Here is a 10,529-nt window from a genome sequence, read left to right as displayed (position 1 = left end):
TTCGAAACAGGCTGAGTGAGAAAAGAGTTTTTTCAAACTTACATAATTCTGCGTCGGATTTTTTGTTATATCATATTTAGTTCTATAAAGCAGGAAACATTTGGCGACAGATGACTGTTAAACTTTTCGACTTTTCGAGTTTTAACTGCTATCTCTGAACTTATGGGCGTTAAATTAAGAAGAGAGTGATGCGATTCAGTAAATAAAAGCAAATACTAGAAAAAGTTATACAAAAAACGGACCTTTTGAATTATACTCACAAGTCACCATTTTGGACAGCGATTGGGCATGCATTGATAAGAAAAAACTTGAAAAAAAATGATAGTTTTACCGGTACGACATAAATCTGTAAATAAACTTTAAAATATTTTTCGTGTCTATTGAACATAAAAATGATTTTTTAAATCTCTTTAAGTTTTAAGTTTCTGAGATATCTCTACACGAAAGAGTGCGGGTATTATCCTTGGCTCTATCCGACCAAGTTTCTCCAGGGTATGCATGGCTACAACAGTTTAGATACTAGAAGGAATGTGTATTTGACTACACATTTTTATCGATTGTTACGCGGTATTGTCGATAATCCTGAGATTATGATGAGCATTGGTTTGTATGTTCCTGATAATTACCTAAAACAGCGTCCGCATAGATTGTTTCATATTCCAATATACAAGACCTACCTGGTTATGCCTGTTGGAAGGGCTACCGCTTTGCTGAACAACATCGCTCTGGATATTGATCTGTTCCATGTATCCGAAGGGATTTCCCGGAGCAAGATTCTCCTACTACTTTGACATGAATCTCTTTCATGTATTTTTTATCTTTTTTTATAATATGTACGTATTGAATATATGTTATGTTATGTATATGTTATATTTAAATAAATGAATTGAAATTAATTTAAATAAGAAAAAACTTATTATGATATTTTTACTGCTTCGACATAAATCTGTAAATAAATTATAAACTCAACAATGTTTTTCGTGTCTATTAAACATATAAATGATTTTTGAAATCTCTAAGGCATACATTTAAAACAAAAAAAAATAATTGCACATATTCCAAACATCGTTGAAAAACTAGAAGCAATTTTTTTTATTCATAATTATTTTAAGAAGTTATTTTTCACTGGGTGTCATTTAATATTTCAGGCTTTATATTTTTACTCAATTAGGTATTTTTATTTTTTATTTATTTATTTATTCACACTCTTTATCAAAATACAATTCCATGTTCACTTTGCCCAGCTAACAAGGGTACATACCCCGTTCCAAGCTAGGCAATTACATTTTAATATATTATAATAGTTAACAAATTAATATAGAGCACAGACAAACAAAATATAAACTTATTCGTATACACATTTTGATACATATAACTACAGACATACACATATATACACACATATATATATATACACATATATACACATGTACATACACACACACGTACATACACCCATGCGCATACATATACATACATTCATTAAAACATAGACAATTTATTTATGTGAAACTTCATGGTTGTCATCTATAAATATATGTTTTAAAATTATTCCTTATTTTTTATATTTTGTTTCGACATCCAGTAAGAATCTCCAATCCGTGGCATGCATCAACTTTTCTGACTCCCTATGACCAATGTCATGAAAGAGCGAGGTCAACACCTTCCGTAACTTGACAACACTCCCGTCTTTCCACGATTCTGGCAAAAGGTCATGGACCTTTTTGCCTACGTAATAGTGTTGTCTCGATGCCAGAACAGTGTTAACCCCTTCACTTAGTATTAGATCCATATTAGATTTTCTTGTATTATGGTTGTGGTTGACGCTTGGGTAAATGTCTCTATTTATGTGTGTAACCACTACCGTTCTCAATATATACTGTTGAATAGTATTAAGTACTCTGAATTCTTTGAAGAGCAAGTCACTTGGATAACGAAATGTTTTTTTTTAAATTACTCGGATTAAAGATTTCTGTGCAAGCAATTGCAATTGTAGCAATACAGGTTCAAGTGCGGTTTTTGTGCAAGCTCCCCAACCAATTAGACCGTAAGTCAACACAGAATTTGCCAGTGCATGGTATAGGTGTTTCAGATCCGGGACTTTAAGTATATTTCTAAGTGGGATGAAAAAATGTATTAAGCGCTTAATTTTTGCAGTTATAGTTTCAATTTGTTCACCCCACCTCAAATACTGTTCTATAATTATTCCAATATATTTTATACTTTTAACACTACTCAGTTTTTTGCAGTTGCAATTTTGCAGTTGCAATATGACAACGCTGGTTGAAAATGAACGATTGATTACGTTTTATTGGTTATTATTGTTTCCTTATAGGTAAACCGCGTAAATCTGGTATTGAATGTATCATAATGATTGCAATAGTAGCAAACTTGAACCTTCAACGTTGCTTTATAAGGACCATTATCTCAACGGTAAAGAGAACAACTTTACAAATAGATGTTTTATTTTATGATGCTACATGTAATGATTATTTATTATATTTCCGAGATAATGAAGAATACAGCTCTGCGATTGCAATATAACCGGAATCCTGGAAGAGTACTTTTAGCGACGACGGTTTCTTTAAGGTAAAAATCTCGAAAAAGCAAATCGAGGGGAGTTCATATAGTCTGCCTCGTAGTTTACTGGTTATAGTTTTTCCTAACATGTTTGAAGTACCGGATTCGATCCCAGAGAAGGTCTACTTGAAATATTCGTTTTTAGCGATTTTCACGTCGGTGTAATTATCATGAGGCTTAAGACTGATTATCTTTATAAAATAATCAAGATATGCTTTAATTGGAGTAACAATGCAGTACCCTATGCAATACTGTCGGCAGATAGATAATTAATTATTTAATGTAGTGACATTGATGTTAAATTATGTATTGTCTTAGGCCTCGTGGTGTTATGGTCAGCGCGCTTGCCTACCATGCAAGAGGTCTAGGGTTCGGTTCCCGACATGGCACCAGAATATTTCATGGTCATTGGACTGGTACCTGAAGCGCAAGACTGATTATCTTACCGTCATGTAACCAACAAATGATTAAGATACGCTGCGATTGGCGTACCATTGTAATGCCCTAAGCACCATTAGGTGAGGAGAGTGAATAATAAAGATCATTATTCTTGTACCTACAACTTTAAGGTACTCTTTTACTATTACTTTTCATAAATAACTATCTTACTAAAACAGCGAACTGTTTTTTTTTCTTTTCCCAAATTTTAGATATTTTTTAATGTCTTAATTTAATTGAAATATAAACACAATTGTGTGAATTTAAGTTTTTTTCAAATGTATACAGATGTTAATTTATAAATATTTTTATTATCATAGTTAAAATGCTGTTCCACCAAGAAACGTCATTAGAAAAACTTAATCTATTAAACATAAAAGTTGCGTTTAAAAAAGTTTAAAGTCGAAGTAATACGAGTAGATATAGATTTGCTAAGACTGGTGTAAATTAAGTGAAAAAAAATAAAAGTAAAAAAAATGCATCAGAACAAGAGTGGATTTGAGTTATCAAAATATAATAAGTGTAATCTAAATATTTGTTTACGTATTATAATTTTCATACCAAATAAATTTATAATAATGAGAAAAAAAAACCTAACAAAATGAGTTGTTTATCTGAAGCAACCCGTTTTGTTTATTTTGACTCAAACGTTACAATTATACGCATTTTTTTTTAAACATAACTTTTTATAGTGCAACTAAGAAGATTGTTTAATTTTACATTTTTCATGCAACCGGTTTTGTCCACTTTGACAAAACGCAAATGTATCCTATTTTTTTGTGCAACGGGTCTTTAATTTTTCATTATGATATTTTAGTTAGGGCCTTTTATATTTTTCTTTTTTTTTATTTATATTTAAAAAATATTTTTATGGATAAGTAAAAGCCGTGTTAGCACTCGAATACCCACAAACTTGTATCACTCCTCTTTTATTTCTTCTGTAAATGATACCTCCTTTGTAAATATTTTCTATTTACAAAAAAATATAACTTTTTCAATATTTATGATACATACTACTCTTAATAGTATTTCTTTGGTAAATTGAATTGCTTTATTCATTTATTTTTCAAGACTAATAAAAAATATTTTTTTAAAACCTGCAAAAACCTCTTTGTACATGGAATGGGTATATTTACGTGATACTGTTTTTAATAAATCACAAAAAAACATTTTAGTATCGTCGAAGTATAAAATATATTTCATTGCTTTGAATCAATGAAAATTGGTATTGGACCACACACATTGCTGAATTGTAGGGCTGGATAATTATGTTGTTTCCAGGAGTTCATTTTATTTTAAATGTTTTTTGTTTGAGTTCGTAAAAACTGACAACGACATTGAATCCAGTTTCTTAAATACTTCATTTGAAGCTATTTAAAAAAAAAATTAAGAATAATAATATTCAATATCATCGAGTAAAAAAAAATCGTGTTGTCGAGTGTTTTCTAATCGATGGTTGCTCTAAGGTAAAAATTTCGAAAAAGTAAATCAAGTGGAGAAGTTCACCTCGTTGTGTTGTGGTTGACGCGTACGCCTACCATTCCCGAAATACCTAAATAAGTTTAAAATCAATATTTCATTTTTCCTAGACTGGCACCTGGGCCTCGATTACAATGAGGAGTTAACAGAGTTATCTTCGACTGTCTATTAAAAAAAACGATATTTGTGTACGAAAATGATTATATTTGCATAAACATTTCAAGTATCTTCATCAGTAACCTATAATTCAACAAAGTGAGAAAAAAAAAATTGTACGCATATTCTGCTTTTCATACAGAAAACTTAATTTTACTTTGTAGATAAAATAAATGCTTACTTCCCATTGTAATCGGGGCCCAAAAGTGTAAATCTGATTAACTTATCTTCATGTAAAAGATGATCAAAATACGGGCTGGATTTGTTTTACCTATGCAGTTATCTATACACCACTGGGTGCGGAAAGGAGAATAATAATGATAAGTTGTCTAGAAATTGCATCCAGTCATATTTTTATGTAGATAAGCATTTATTCTGATTTTGAAAAAAAAACAGTAAAGGTACCTATAGTAAGTTAAAAAATTACTATTATTTGCGAAAAATATGAACAGTGATAACGACCCCATAAAATATGATAGAATTGTATAAATATCGTATAAGGTTAGGCAAAGAGGATAGAATGCCATATCACTCCATCATATCACCTATATTTACAAACATACCTCACTTTCTCTACTTTCATACATTTCATCATGCACGCATGCCGATTATTCCAACTTTTGACATGTCCGTCCCTTGTTTTTTACTTCCATCAATATTCGCATCGTAAATCATCTTAGCCGTTTTTTCACCGCTCATTATCATAGGAACAAAAAAAATCTTGTCAAAAACCAAGGCACCAACAATTTTTGCAATAAAAAAAAATCTTGAACTAGAAATTTGTGCGAGAATTTTAACTTGTTAAATGCATAAGAGAATATTTATTTGCAGTATTTTAAGGTATTTTTGTTATGCACCCAACTGAAGTACGATGTCTACACGAAATAAATAAATCATGATTTTGGACTAATCAATGATTTGGAAACGTCAGAATGTTGCAATTAAAAAAACTAGTTTCTAGTAAAGCTAAAAATCTGGTCTCAACATGATGCATTGACTTGAATTTTTATCCGAATTTCAGATGTGCTCCCTAATGAGAAATTTTCAGTTGGCTAGTCTTTCCATTACTGCCAAGGGTCCAGCTCGGCCAGGGGTGGGTCGCCCCTCCTGGACTAGGAACTGTGGAGGAGGAACCAGAAAGTAGGAACCGGAAGAGGGTTGTATCGCGGCCACCTTCTCTCGAAAAGCCTCCTTTTCATTTCACGTCCAATTATCGGAAGCGTTATTTGGGGATGTTTCACATACGTGTTTTATTACTATTTTTTGGGGAGGTTTGCAGTGCGTTTTTTATTATTGCTGCAATTCAGATATCAAAAACTTCACGAAAACACAGCTATTATACTTTGTTTTTATTTATATCACTACAGAGATGGGTAGAATTTTTTGTTTCAAGATTATGGATATTCGAGCGTTTACAGGGCTTATGACCTGTCATAGGTTGGGTTCAAGTGGCCATTTTTATGTAGATACTACAACATTCCCCATTCTGCTTATTAGCGAATATCCATATCGGTGACATTTTTGGTTTTTGTATATATGGCATGAAACAAGGAAAGCTTTCGCTAGCGCGTTTGGAGCGCCATCTATATATTTGATATTGAGGTTAAGTATTAAAGCAAATTACTTTATTTATGTAGCTAAGACTCTATCCGAGTTAAATTAATTACTAGTAATCGCCTGCAGATGACTCTGCAATTTATTTTTACTTAATTTTTTGACCAGATCTTGTTTACACAATATTATTTTTGGTATGTGTATATATATTTACATATTTATACACACACAATTCTGGGTTTTATCCCAAGGGGGAGTAGGTATATTTTTATTTATATCACTACAGAGATGGGTAGATTTTTTTTGTTTCAAGATTATGGATATTCGAGCGTTTACAGGGCTTATGACCTGTCATAGGTTGGGTTCAAGTGGCCACTTTTATGTAGATACTACAACATTCCCCATTTCGCTTATTAGCGAATATCCATATCGGTGACATTTTTGGTTTTTGTATATATGTCATGAAACAAGGAAAGCTTTAGCTAGCGCGTTTGGAGCGCCATCTATGTATTTGATATTGAGGTTAAGTATTAAAGCAAATTACTTTATTTATGTAGCTAAGACTCTATCCGAGTTAAATTAATTACTAGTAATCGCCTGCAGATGACTGCAATTTATTTTTACTTAATTTATTTTTTTATCAATTATACTTTGTTGTTGTTTTAAATCATTATTTTAATACTACCTACGGATCGAAATCCAAAAAATCTACTATCTGGAGTCTAGACGGAATTTATTAAATTTATTTGATTTTCATTTAATTTTTATAAAGAAAAACAGCAGAAAAAAACATAAAAACAGGTATTAAAAATAGAACAAGCCTTTAATTCCACATGCATATATCTTCAATTACACAATTTTGAAATAAGCAAAATTAAAATTGAATTAATCTCTAAATTTCCTTCTCAAAGATGTTTCCGGTCTCTGTTTTAGTACATTTTAATAATAATATATGTATTATTAACTTTAACTATAAATATTTTTGAGATATAAAATGTAACAATTCTCAAAACATTTTGCAGATAATTTCATTTACATTTCTTCATGTAAAAAATGCACCTCTGGCCACTTTTAAGAAACGCCTGAAACATTATTATATATCCTTAGAACCCTAATTTCCTTTGTTTTTTTATAAAAGAAAAAGATTTTTTATTCCTTCTCTTTCCTGGTTCCTCTTCTAGTCTCCTTCAAAAGTCATCACCCAATCCCGCATCCCTCATTCTTTAAATTGTATAAAATAATGTTCTTTTTTTTCCCCATTCAAAAATTGCTATTATTTTTAATAAATTAGGTTTATTCTTGTGATATATTTTTAAAAACAAATTTTTGATCAATTCTTCTTTTAAATAGTATTTTTTTGTTGGTTAGAAGATATTGATTTTGCTGATAAGTCCGCTTAAGTACTTATTCTTTGTACGTGAAGAGTTAAATATATAAATAAATAAATCAATAAATGAATTTAATTTTATGTTATATTCAATTTTCTCTTTCTAATAAAAAAACAATAATATTTTCGATCAAAACGGGTATATTTGCAGGCAAAAGTAAAATCATAATTCATTTTGTAATAAAATTTCCAAATAAACCCATTTAATCGTCGTATCCCGGTAATACGCAATCTTGTTTCGTTTCCCCATATAAAGTCCCATAAAAATAGTCTACCTAGTAACGTGGAGTAATAAAGGCTACACTGTTAGAATAATTGTTTCAGGAGCTTATGGGATGGGGTGGTGCTGTTCCGTAAGGGTACCGGATGGAAGGAAAGTGTAAAGCACAGGTAAGCCTAAAACTACCCTCGGAAGGAATAAGATTTCGCCGGATGTGGTGACATAGGGTGGTTTGATGTTTCTAAAACTGTACGATGAACGTTTAAAGTCCGAGATGTATTTTAAAATGCTACTTTTTAATAAACAATATTTTGAGTATGTCCAAATGTTTGAGATAAATATTGTATTTTATCAAAACTTGTGTAGGTGAAATCTTAAAACGGAGTGAAATATAGACATTGTTAGTAAAGGGCTTATTGTGTGTCCAATTTATACACTGAGTAACACTCATAATTTTGTCTATGTTCAAACATTTATATTTCTCCTCTTATTCCATCCGCTGGTTTTTGTAACATAAAAGAGCTAAAAACATCCTTTATTTTGTGGTGTCTCAAAAGTAGGAACCGCCAACCGTCGGGCACAGCCTGCGAACACGACAGTTGCAACGTTGGCAACCCAGAGGATCAGTGACGTAGGTAAGCCTATAAAAGTACCGACGCACTGATCGTTCGCCCTTCTCTCTACCTCTGCTGTCCGCTACCTACTACCAGGATCAACGATCGTTGTCTTCCGAAATTATTGTTAACCGCGTCGTAGAAAATATTCTCGCAAAACGTAAATTCAGCATTCTTTCATTTAAATATTCACCGATATATTTCATCAATTTTATTGTATTGAACTTTTGCTGAAATATATTATGTAAATCCGACTTATTTTTGTTTATAATATTTGAAGCAACCTTTTGAAGAGTAAAATAAGGGCCACGCGTGAAATGTAGGATGTAGGACTTCCGCCTACTTTCTTTACCATACTAAAAGCCTGCAGTGTAGGAATAAAAACATCTCCGCGTAGCGTAGGCACGCTGACCGACATATCAGCAATGACAGGATAGGTCAACAAACTGGGTGTCTAACACAACTGTTGACCTCTACAAAAAGCCTCATCTACAATTTGACTTAGCAACTCTGGAATGAACGTTATTTGAACGAAACATTCTTTTCTTTTATTTGTGATGCCTTTGATTTCAGAAAAAAGCAACAAATGAGCTTCGAACTCACACAAATCCTCACGGGTCTTGGTAGGTTTGTGAGCTACCTGCACCGTTTTAAACTTTCCTAGATCAACTGCTGTCCATGTGATGATGAACCTTCTCAAAATGATCCCTACTTGTTGATCCATTGCCCCCTTTTCAGCGCCGTAAGACACAATCTGAAGGCGCGATGCAGAAGTAATGATGACGATCTAAGGCACATCCATTCCGTAACGAGTTACAATGACTTATCACGAGAGGTAGTATCTTTCATGGTTAGGATAGTAGAAGTAATAAAGGCAATAAATGATAACTGGACACCAAATGCCGTGATTTCTTCAAGTGAAACGGAAAGCTTACTGATGTCCACCAATAGTCCGGCTTCTCTTGAATGAGTTTTCTGTGGTTTTCTCTTCATTAAGCAAATGTGAGAAAGTTCCTATAAAGGTTCACAGCCGAAATTTTCTCGCTTTCCCAACATTTCTTAGATATAGATAGCCAGGAAATAAAATCCACTTGCAAAATATAACCTTTGTACATTATAAGCAAGGTCAAAAACTACTGCAAATTCCATTTAAAAAAAAACATCCGGTGTTGAAATAGTCAAACGTAGTACCTGCCTACTAAAAATGCTTTCACTGTGACTAGATTAAATTGATGTAGTTAATAATCTTCAAAAAAAGTTGTGTTATATGCGTGATTATGGGATTTATCTTTTGGTGACTTATATGAAGGGCGTCGAAGTTAAGAAATTTTCAAATCATGATCATAATAATCGAATCTGATGAAATTAAATTGACAAAATTACTATAATGCACATAGGCTATTGGTTGAGCGAATAATTTGTTTCGATGTATTTTAACCAGAAGAATCATATGTAAGTAGATACTGGCTAATTTGGTTTTGTGAGGTTGCTACGCCTGACAGGACAGTTTTGGTTTGGCTACACTATTTGGCCCGCGCCCTCCTTCTTCGCTTTTTTGACTAGTTATTTCCGCACGCATTTCGAATTGTTGACAAAAGTATTTTCGATATTCGCCGTGAAAGTTATTATAACTTCGCCTATAATCAAACAACGCCGCAAACATTTATCATCAAAGATTTCCCAGGTAGCGTGAGCTGATCGCCGACAAGGAAGAGGACTGAACACCAGGTTAGTCAGTGTTATAACATGTTGATTTTCTCTGGTCAGAGTACATTTCCAATAGATTATTGGCTGCATGCACTACCTTATATTGTCAATGCGGAGAATTAATTTACTATCCGCTATCAAAACACTAGGTGAATTATATTTACTCGGATTCATCAGCTATTGTGTTTGCAATATGGTCAAGAGGATGAATGACAATATCCAACAAATACCTTCGATATAATTAATTTGTCGAATGAAATGCCACAGTGAAAGTAGTAGAGTTAAATTAAATTAAATTGCTATTGATAAAATTGAAAATTTTGAAAGAGAAACTCGTAGTTGGAAAAAAACATGTTTTTTTTGTATAAATGGAATCGATAGAGAGACCCATGGT

The sequence above is a fragment of the Micrasema longulum genome, unplaced genomic scaffold, assembly GCF_059751315.1.
Source record: "Micrasema longulum isolate JH-2025_06_02 unplaced genomic scaffold, ASM5975131v1 h1tg002467l, whole genome shotgun sequence".
Lineage (NCBI taxonomy): Eukaryota > Metazoa > Arthropoda > Insecta > Trichoptera > Brachycentridae > Micrasema > Micrasema longulum.
The sequence above is the reverse complement of the archived record's forward strand: the minus strand, read 5'-3'. Positions refer to the sequence as shown.